This window comes from Chelonoidis abingdonii, chromosome 10, assembly GCF_003597395.2.
Source record: "Chelonoidis abingdonii isolate Lonesome George chromosome 10, CheloAbing_2.0, whole genome shotgun sequence".
Lineage (NCBI taxonomy): Eukaryota > Metazoa > Chordata > Testudines > Testudinidae > Chelonoidis > Chelonoidis abingdonii.
The window spans coordinates 57,306,620-57,317,912 of record NC_133778.1 but is presented as its reverse complement, the minus strand read 5'-3'; the positions used below and the strand labels follow the sequence as shown (position 1 = coordinate 57,317,912).

Sequence of the window (11,293 nt, the reverse complement as noted above, 5' to 3'; positions counted from 1 at the left end):
AAAGAGGAGATAAAAAACATACAGCTAACTCGCCTTATCTATCCAGTACTACACTATTTCTGACTTATAAAGGGCTGTATCGAGAGATTGGAGAGAGACACTTTGAGACCTGGAGAGACCTAGGGAACAACAACCAAAATAATCAGCACACACAAACTACTTCCCTCCTCAAATTTGAAAATAATCTATCACCTGGACTGAGTCAGGTCGAAGGATGCAGGGCTCAACTGACATGTATCTCTTTTACAGGCAAAAGAGATTATAAAGTACTTCTCTCATATTAACTTATCCTGTTTGTGCATTGTCTGTTGATATTTTAGGATCCTTTCCTCCATTTCTTGCTTTCCATTTTATAATGTGTGAGAAACCATTCCTGGTCTTTTAGACCTCGAGTTTAACATCTGCTGAGGGAAATTCAGCTGTTAGGAACCCGTCAGATAGCATAGCAGACAGCCATGATTAGGGTGAATACTGGGAGCAAATTTGAATTCATTCTACTAGAGTATATATAACTTTGTTATACTGGAATAATCGTGCTCTGAATTTTCAGTAAATTGCACAGGAAACTTCTGTGATTGGTGTACAATATGCTTTAATGACTAAATTGTCTGTGACTGTCTGCTCTGAGAGATGAGTAGGTTTAGGGGGGACCACAGTGTACCAGGCACTGGAATTCCCGGTTGGTGGCAGCGCTACAAGTACTAAGCTGGTAATTAAGCTTAGAGAATTCATGCTGGTACCCCATCTTTTGGACGCTAAGGTTCAGAGTGGGGATTTATACCATGACAAGCAACCTCTGAGTTGTTAGAAAGCACATTCAGAGAGGCAATGGTTTACTAACTTCTCACAAAATAAACACTGAAAATGTCAGCCGCATATTAATGCAATTCATGCAAATGAACAATCTGATAATGTAACATTCTGTATCAAGCCAGTATTTTCATAAATTATGATCTACACAGAATACTAGTTAATTCACCAAAAGATATCAAAGTTACCCTTTTATTACAAGCAATCCAAGCCTTGAGGCTAGGGCTATCAGAAAAAATCTAGTTAGTTCCCAAGCCAACATTTTTCCTACTCGTTTTATTATGAAACTATAACACATTTTCAATAACATTTAGCTTTGCTATACAGAACAGCAAATAATTTCCCAGAACCCTTTGGAAAACCTGACATGTTGAATGATTCTCTAGTCAACTTGTGTGTTATTAAGCTGAAAAAATGTAAGATCATTTGATCATTGGAAAAGCATTGGGAGCTTCAGGACAGATGGACGAACTTCAGGTCATATAAAATACTACCAAAGCTATATTTGAAGAAAGATGTGAAAGTCCGTGAAAGCGCCCTGGGTAAGAGTACTTTGTGTTGCTAAGAAACACTGAAGATGGATGAAGTAAATTGTTTCAGTTAGTGGAACCAACTCCAGCCATCTCTTGTTTATTAGTGCAATGTTTTCTTTTATTGGCTATTCATTTTAACAGCTACACAAATGATATACCTTCATTAAACTAGACTGAGACATGCAAAAATATATTAACACTTGAAAATAACACTTGTAATAAGTGTAGATTCTACATTATGAGTAGAATATACTTACCACACTTTCAAAATCCACATTTTTGAACACTCTATTAAAAAAAGTCAAAAACTGTTAAGAGCATGTATGAGAATGGACCTTAGTGAAGGATTCTGTAATATTAGAAAATTTGAAGAACAGTGGTATCATATCAGGAATATACTATTACTTAAATACAAAAACCTATATTAAAGTAACATATATGTTCAAATGAACTGAAATAAGGAAAGAAATACTTTTTAAGCTTCCTTTCACCTTGAAGTTGGAGAAAAAGAAATTGAGATTCCATTATTTTCTTTCGAAAATATGCAAGATTCTCAGATATTACAGTGACAGATCTAGTATATATATGGACTGCCTTTCTAGGTCAGAATTTTATTTTATTAATTTATTTTCAGGCTGCTCATTAGTTTAGTATCTGAACATATGTCTAAAGTTTCCTTAATAATAAAAATAGTTCTTCAAACAGATTATCAGCATACTTCCCCACTTCTAAAGTATGCATACACCAATGGCCACAAGTCTGAACCCACTAGAATACAGTAAATGTTGGGACAACATGCAAGTTTTATCACAGAACTAAACATTCTGGGTAAAGCACTCTAACCCTACTTCCATCCCTTTTCACTTACGCAGAATTTAATGAAGACTCCCAAACAGAGAGGCACATAGTAGGATACATACATTTATAATAACAATCTACTCAAAGAACTATAGTTATTAGAAAGCAACCTTTCTTCTTAAAGTAATGTATGTTACAGAAATATTTGTGGGAGAGGAACTAGCAGTAACAACTTTGATGAAGGTGGGCCTAGAAATGATCAATTAAAGCTTACAAAACTGCTCTCTCTGGGAATCCAATCTAGCTGATGAGTCAAAAGAGTAATTCTGCATAAAGATATGACTTGAACTCCAGGTAGGAGCCTTACATAAAGGCATTCCTCATACACACTGAGAAGCCTGCTCTGGATCTGGAGGAATGTGCTCTAAAATCTTCAGTTTGACACCTGCAAGATTATAACAATTTGTATGAAAACAGTTTAGACAAACTCTAAACAAAAATGTTTTACCCCCTGAATTTATTTTCAAACAATTTAGGAGACTTATTTAGTTCTCTCTAGTGCTCTTCCAGCGGATTAACTATGCATCTTCTATAATGAATGAGACTGCTGTCTTATGGAAAAAAAACAGTACATGATCATGTAATTAAAGATTACATACATATATCGGCAACCCCGATAAAATAATGGTAGTGTCACCTTACAGAATTTGATTTTTTTAATCTATTTATTCAATTTTTTTAACTCTAGCATGGAACTTCCTCTTATCTTCAGGAAATAGTGAGAATTCAACCCCTTCCTCTCTTAATGCTGCGGGACTGCCTCTTCTATTGTTCTCAGTTGGAAAAGAAAGATCACACTGTCTCTCAGCACTTTCTCACGAGAAGGATCCCTGAAGCAGGACTGTGATGAAGGGTTTGGAGAAAACACAGAGTGGAATTTGATGGAACAGCTGGTTTGAATTATCTGTAGTAGTCACCTGTCCAAGGTAATTCCACTCTATGACACCTGACAAATTTTCCAAAAAAGAGACTAGAGAGGGGGAAAAATGCCACAACTGGCTGAAGTTATTAGGTGCAACCCCAAACTAGCTGTCTCAAGACAATAATAATAAAAGGATCTTAAGTTGCCAAAGAAGTTGTTTTCTGTTTCTGCTTCTCTTTCTGCTTTGAGAAGAAAAACTGCTTCTGATCAGATTTGTGGTATTCAGCAGCTCTCTAACAAGAAGCAATATTCCTCTGGAACCTGTCTGTATTGGGTCAATTTCCCTCCATCCAAAGAATGAACCGACCCTAACTCTGAGGTGAAGAAAACAGGCTCATCAAATGGAAAATTCTTGAACTTAGTCCTTATGCTATTTATCAGAATAATCTTGTGTTCGCAGAGCCCACATTCACTAGTAGACCCAAGAAACACAGGTTTCCTACAAATAGTGAGAGCCCTGCAACCTGTCCCCTTGACTTAGACATCCAGGGAGATGTCTGTAAGCACACGCTCTTTATTAAGATATCTACATCTTCAGAGAATAATTCAAGGAAGGAGTTCTCTAGATCTGAGAGCCCTGGAACTAACCTTCTATTCCTGATGGCAATGAGATCAACTGTAAGGACCCAAGATCTGAAGGGCAAGAAACCCTACAGAGCTGCACAGAGGAAGCAGAAGATCCTGATGGGCTATTTTCTGATAATCCTTCATAAAAATGCACTGTAAATTAAGGTTGTATCAAACCCCTTCACAAAACTGACTCAGGACCCAGATCTGACAAGATAGTCAATACAAACAGAATTTTATGTTCAGCATCTCAAGAGGAACTGAGATACCGGACAACAAACTATCACCTGCAACTGTTTCTAAAAATTTTGAGAGACTTTTTCTACAATGATTCAACCTTGGATCTCTTCCTACTGAACTTCTTTGTATCTTAACACAACAGGAAGAATGCTCAGATTCACAGCACTTTTCTCTTATTATGTGTCATAGCCCCTGGATCCTTCAGTAGTCTGCAACTATTATCCCCTTGGCTTCTTTGAGGAACCTTAAGGCCCACATCAGATCCAAACTGCTTCCTTTACTCTTTTTGTGCTTTTAAAGCACTCTGCCAAGACTACTCTGAAGTGGAAACAGTCTGATTGGTCTGCAAGTGATAAGCTCTATCAGGAAAAGAAAAGGTGACTTTCCTGCTCCTTGCAGGCCCAAATGGGCCTTTGATATATGTCTTTTTCTAAACAGCAAAGGCAGTGGGAAAGATGGTCAGAAAATAATGCATCACAGTCACATGAAGCATTTAAACTCCAAGCACACAAATCCTCTACTGGGGAACTGAAGTCAAGTTACAGGGAAGGCAATGGAAAATGACCTGTCTGAACCTAGAAAGCAAATTTAAATGTTCAAATTGGATGATTGTGTAGAGCCTAATTCTAACTAGAAATATTTAATACTAAAACAAATTGTTATTTTTTTAACAGCAGCAAATAAACCTTCATATAAGAAATAGTAAATAAAACACATAGTACAGAGAAATAAGGAGAAAGGAATTGAGATTTCTGAACTTACTGTCACAGGAAAGGAAATGAGATAAAGTCAGGGCTAACCTCCTTATATAATTTCATATGGAATAATTAGTTCTTCATCAGTGGCTACTGCTTTCCAGAAGTTCTGACTCATTGAGAAGATTGTGCACACATCCTACAAGTGCATTTCTCTCTTCTCTACTGACAAGCTATTCCCAGGAGAACATAATAATGATGATAATATTTTACTATAGAATTAAATGTACAGTATGAACAGCACTGTTATATCAGTGCTACAGTGAAACCACCACAGCTGAGTAATGACTTTGTAAAAGCATATTGCATGGTTAAACTTTTTTAAAAGTCACATTATAAAAACAGGATGCATGGTGGCCAGCTCCATGTTCCAACGAGATTCCATGATAGTTATGATGTCTAAGAACTGTATATACTGTGCTCTCACAGTGGAAGAGGAATACGGCATGGAGGGGTATAGATGTTACATGTCCAAACTTTTTTTTTAAAAAAAAAAAAAAGACAAGTTTCAGTGGTAAATTTGCTGAGTGCTCCTCTTAAGCCTGGTTAGTGAAGACATTCTCCACACACACTTTACTGCTGAAAGTAATGGGATTTTTGCAAGTCACCTGGGTCATGACTGAGTGAAATGCCAATTACTGGCAATATTTTTAAAATAATTCCAATTGAAAAATGATAGTTTAAATGCCATCACTCAGTCTTAAAATAATGAACATGAAGCATACATGAAAACACAAACATCTGAGGTTTTTTCGTTTTGTTTTTTTGCAGATATTGACATCATTTTCCTGTTTTCTTCACAATTCAGTTTTAAAAACCATACCGTTCAAAAAATCTAGATTCACTTCCAAAATTGCTACTTTTACAATCCTCAGCTATTATTTCTTCAAAAATAAACACAGTGTTTTTAAAAGATAAATATATATTTACATAGGTTAGGGGGTTGTTCCGAGTGAGTGGGTGAGATTCTGTGGCCTGCATTGTGCAGGAGGTCAGACTAGATGATCATAATGGTCCCTTCTGACCTTAAAGTCTATTTCTCTAATAAGAGATAACATACTTTAACTAGTGAGTAGTCAAAATTATTAAAGACTTAGATGACTCCCTCAAACAGCATACCAGATATCTATTATAAGAAATACAAAAAAAAAAATCATATCTTGATCTCTAAATTTTCATATTTGGTATTTAAGCATTTAACACGGCCATTGATTTTACAAAAAGCAGATAGAATAAATAAAAAGAAAGGTAACTGTTTTAGGTACAAGTGAGACCAATTTTTATGCTATGCCAGATGTAGAGAGCAATTAGGGCAATGGAACCTTATAGTCATCTCCACAAATCCTCTCTTTACATTTAAATCACAACCAAAAAGAAAACCGACTTTATGACAATCAAACCTATTTCTTTTAAGAGAGTTTACTTAGGGCTTGTCTACACTTACCTACTGGAGAAGCAGTTATACAGGCAAAACTGTATAGTTTATTTCACTTGGGGAAAGGCAGAATAAGATGCAGGCAAAAGTGGTCTCCAGTTACTCTGGAAATGAGAAGATCTTTCTTCGTCTTTTTAGAGCTAAAAAATAAATATTAACATTTATACTCATCTTTCACTCCCATACCTCTGATCATTCAACCCAGCCAATGTGAGCAGCATCTATTATGTAACAATGATTGAGTAAATCCTACTTCCATGGGTAAATGAAGAGCCTAAGGGATTGGCAGCTTTCACCTGTAGGTCACGAGTCTGATCCAGAATATAGTCAGTAGTGACCTTAAGATATTAATATAAAATGGCTTTTCACTAATGGATGTGGACATGCCATTCATAGTAGACAGTTTTCCTAGAAAATTACCAATACTATAATTGCTATTAGTACTTTTACTGTCAGTCTCAGGGGGTCCAAGTAGTTGCAGTTGTGGCACCTAAATCCCTAGAAGTTGTCCCAGGAGGAAACTGGAATATAATGCTACAGGTGACCTATGAACAGTAAAATCTTTAATGTTATTAATCTAGAACTCTGTGTGTGTGTGCATGCATGTGTGTGTGAGAGAGAAAGATTTGAATCTTAAAACATCTAAGTCCTCTATTTCTCAGGCTTATCATTAACACAGTGATGTGTCCACCCTTACTTGCTTGAGGTTAGTTTCACAACTTACAAGGATGGCATTAAATCTTGCAGCATCTGTAATACTGGTGAGAAGGCTTTGGATAATCATACTTCGCCTCTATCAGTATTATTATTATGGAGGTAAACTTACCTTAAAATCTAAGACCTCCACAGTTGTTTGTGCTCCTCATCTTAATCCAGTGGATTACTGTTTTGGGGGGCACAAACTAACACAAATAGGAACTGACCTCATTCATTAATTCTAAGTACTATATTTTTTTTGATAAATTACACTTTCATATTCCTCCATCCCTCATCTGAACACCACATAATTACTCATATCCCAAATCTGTTGCATTAGCCATATTTTAAGTATAGGGAAGCCTATTTATTGTCATTTGTAAATAGATAAGAACTTTGATTTCCTGCTTGTAGGAAACACTGAAGGTCAACTAAAAAAATGTGTGTATGAGACTGTATGTGAGAGAGAATTTGGGATAATAGATAGTTTGGAGATGTGGTTTTCAGATTTGAAGAAATCCATATAAGTCTGTTTGGAGCTTCACACATTTATTTTTACTTTCACATCTGATGTGCAGCAATATGGATAGCTAAGGTGTACATTTTAAGACACATACTTTGAGATATATCTATTCAGAAGTGACAGTAACACTGGGATACGTGTTCTTATAGCAGCAAAGCTGTGCATTATCACTGCTAACTGCACTGCCTACTGATGCCTTAGGTGGGGGAGGTTCTCAAGAGCCTGCTGTTAAAAATTCTGCCACCAAAGATTAGCATGATTTTGCTGTCCCTTACAGATTTGGTACATAGGATTTATCACAGTCAAATGAGGGAAATTTTATGGGCGCTTCTTGTTAAAATACTGGCAGCATGTCACCAGCACTGCCAAGATTCTTAGAATCATATATAATGAGAATTGTTTATAGTTCATTCTCCCCCACCCCCATGTTTGACTGTTTTTGAAATTGGATACACTGTACAGCCAATCTAACAAGGACCAGATATCCACACATTTGAGGTCTTGTAATTTTCTGCCTTATTTTGTTATTGCCTTCATATTACAATATTTCATATGCAATATTACTATTACTACTGAAGCATCCAAAGAGCCCGGTCAAGATTAAGGCCCCATTATTTCTATTGTTAGCAATAATATTTAACATTAGAATACATTCTCATTGTATTTATTTGAACATTGCACATAACTAAGTATATCTAAATTCTGTCCACATCGACAAAAATGCCCACATAAGACAGATATGTTCCTTCGGAGCACTGTATGCAATTTATGCTCTGTCTTATGCAGGAACAGTATGTGAAATTCATAGTTATGTTTTTCTTGAATAATTTATTTTTAGCTGCAGTTTCAAAAAGTTTCCCTAAGTAACATGAAAGTATTCCAAAGTTCATAAAGAAAAATAAAACCTTAGAATATTAATTATCCAAACTACTTGGGCAACACCACATATGCTCAGCTAATCTTTAGTCAATAGACAAGGAGTCAGTCTGGCAAATCATTAGCAAGAGAGATTCTAAAAATTGGGATTCAATCATATATAAAGTTATATTCATCTTTCTACACACTGTTGGGGTATAAATCTAAAATCAAATTGTACATCTGAATTTGTCCATAGTTTATCAAAACTGACTTCTGACACTGAGATTATACAAACTCATACACATGATGTAATGTAATCTCCAACACCAAAGTATTTTTACTAAATCTAGGCTTCTAAGAAAAATGTACATTAAGAGGGGGAAATGATAAGAATACATCCCACGTCAGATCTTGAAAGCTCTAAGTAAAATTCAATATTGCAGTGTGCACATGGGTTCTTACATGAAAGTCCTGCCATGTTAAGGCTTAAGGTTACTAGAGTCCAATAAAACAGTTCTATTGAATGATACCAATCCATTGTTATACACAATACTGCAATCTGCTGCTTATCTTTACCTAATCATTGTGCTAAGTTTTAAACTAACTTAATGTATGGCTAGCACCTAACAACTAGAACAGAAAAAAAATCCAAAATAAAGTCATCATCCATTATAATGAACTTGTTCCTTCCTCCTCTTAAAAAAAGTGTATGTATTTGCATTCATTTCTTCTAGTTTACTATTCCCATTTTCACACAGTCATGTGTTAAAAGATCTGGTTAGACCTCTAAATGTATTTATGTGAGAAAAACTCCTTTAATTTGGGATTTTAAAAGTTTTTCTTGAAGCATCTCATTATTATGAAATATTTTCTGATGATAGTGTTTTAATTTAAAAAAAAATCACATTTTAAAATGTATTTTTTTTTAAACTGAGTTCTTTAATTTTTCTTTGGTTTTAAAACAATTTCACACTGTATACTTTGCAAGGGTTTCAACTTTTTTGGGATTTTTGTTTGATTTATGTGGGGGGCTTTCTTGTCAAAAGTGTAATTATTTTTAAAACTTAGTATTTTATTAATTGTATTATGGTAGCATCTCCAGATTGGAGGCCAGTTTTACATTGCACTTCATAAACACACAAATAGAGACAGACCCTGCCCCAGAACGCTTAGTCATTTTTATTAAAAGTTATTTAAGAAGGGAAAAAAACATTAATTTCACATGCACATTGTGATATTGAACTGTGTCTAGGCTCCTTGAGGCCTGCATCAGACTATTGAGGAAGCTGCATATGTTCTGAGTGTTAGCAATAGCTTCTGCTATATCCCCATGCCTATGAGATGAACTGCATGTGAAAGTGGAAAACCAAGTTAGGCAGCTAAGCACATAACACGATCAAAACACCAATTCCCATTATGTCAGACTGCTGAACTTGTGCACGAGTACCCTGACCAGTGTCACAAGTATTATTTCCGTTATGTCTTTTCTCTCCCCTTCTGAAAGACTGCATGCAACTGCTGCACAGTAATGCTGAGCTCCTGAAGAGGGTGCAATGCACACACCCCACTCTCAAGAGTTCCAGCAGCTCCCCCCAGATCCCCCCCCACAGTGGAGCCGCAAGGCTGATCAGAATTGAGTGTAACTGATCAGCCTCCTTTGAGAGCACTGGGTTTCTTTCACTCCACTCTTGACCTGGGCCCTGTAAGCAGTGGAGATGCTGCTTAGAAATCATTATAAAAGCCGCGTACCCTGCCCCCCCCCCCCACAGGGGCTCCCCATAGTTGCGAGCAGCACGTGGCAAATGGGAGACCCATACTAGAGCACTGGCAAAGCTGTTCCTCCTAAACAGCAGCAGCTCTCCAGTCTGAGGCCCCTCCTGAGCTGTAGCTCTGAGAAGCTTCCTGTATGTGTGCTGGGGAGCCTGCACCCCCGATCGCCAGCAGCAGAGTCGCCCGTTAGCTGTGGGTGCTGGCCGCCCCTTAGGGGCTGCGAGGGAGGTTGCAACCCCACGTGTCCAGCAGCCACCGTGGGGACCGAGGGCCACGCTAGGGCTGCACCCCGGATCATCGTAGCTGCTCCCCCTGCCTAGAGTCCGCTCTCAGTGCTCAGGAGCCACGTCAGGGGCAGCTGGGGCGGCTGCACCTCTCGTTCAGCAGCTCCCTGCAGGTGCTAGGGAGCCATGTTAGACGCCGCACACAGTCCCAGGCCAGCAGCTGCCGCCGCTCTCCGCCTCCCCTCAGGAGAGCAGCCCTGCCTGGGCCCGTCCCCCTCCGCCCCAGCCGCTGTCTGCCCCGTTCTCCTTCCGGCCGGCGCCGCGGCCTCTCCGCGCTGACCCCTTCCCTCCCGGGCTCGCTCTCATCACGCGGCCCCACTCCTCACCAGCCCCCCCGCCCCCGAGGGAACTCACCTCCTCCTCAATCCCGCCTGGAGGCCGGCGGCGGCACCGACGTGCTAGCGTCTGTGCCCCGCCTCGCCCTCCCCTCCCCTCAGTACGCAGGAGGCTTGGCTTTCCCCTCCCGCCTGCCTGCCTTTGCCAGTCGCGCGGAGCCGCTGCCCTGATCCGAGCTGCGTCTCTTGCATGAGGGAGACGTTTCTGAATTTCTCACGGACACAGTCCTGGCAGAAGGCTGCCTTCCTCCCTAGAAAATCTGTCCCCTGCAATTCCCCCCATCACGCAAAGGCGCCCCAACCCGAGCTCCTCCACTGTTGCCCTCCGGTCTTATAGGTGTCTGGCCTGCATGTTACACCCTTGCCTCTAAAATCATAGCTCACCTGTACAGGGTTGGTGTGCTCTCCTTCCTAAGGATCCAGAGCACTTCACACACAGTATGCACGTGGGGCAAATTCAGCCTTGGGGGAAACAATTGCACCTCCACTTGGCTTCTGGGGACTTAGGCCAACTGTGCCAGGGTTAAATTTGGCCGCTAAGCTACCTCTGGCATTAAGGTGACCAACTGTGCCACCTTTAAAAGGACACCTTTGAGTGGGAGCCTAGCATCCCAGATCACCTATGAACGTTGAACACATTTGTTCCTGACTTTAGCAAAGGATTGTAGGCTGTGACACTGCATGTGTGATTTAGTACTCCGTGATTT

The 11,293-nt window shown here is 39.1% G+C and overlaps 1 protein-coding gene across 7 annotated transcripts in view; it reads right to left on the bottom strand.

The window, feature by feature from the left end:
• QTMAN (queuosine-tRNA mannosyltransferase) overlaps positions 1–10,724 on the bottom strand; it is a 359,192-nt gene extending 348,468 nt beyond the window's left edge. For 6 of the 7 annotated variants that reach the window (XM_075070244.1, XM_075070242.1, XM_075070247.1 and 3 more), the window contains exons 1-2: positions 10,606–10,679; positions 6,130–6,260 (exon numbers count right to left, since the gene is read on the bottom strand). The gene's annotated coding sequence lies outside the window, so the exon portion shown is untranslated. Of the gene's footprint in view, positions 1–6,129; positions 6,261–10,605 lie in introns of all 7 variants that reach the window. The other variant, XM_075070243.1, reaches the window with a different exon arrangement.
• Positions 10,725–11,293: the final 569 nt, after the last annotated feature.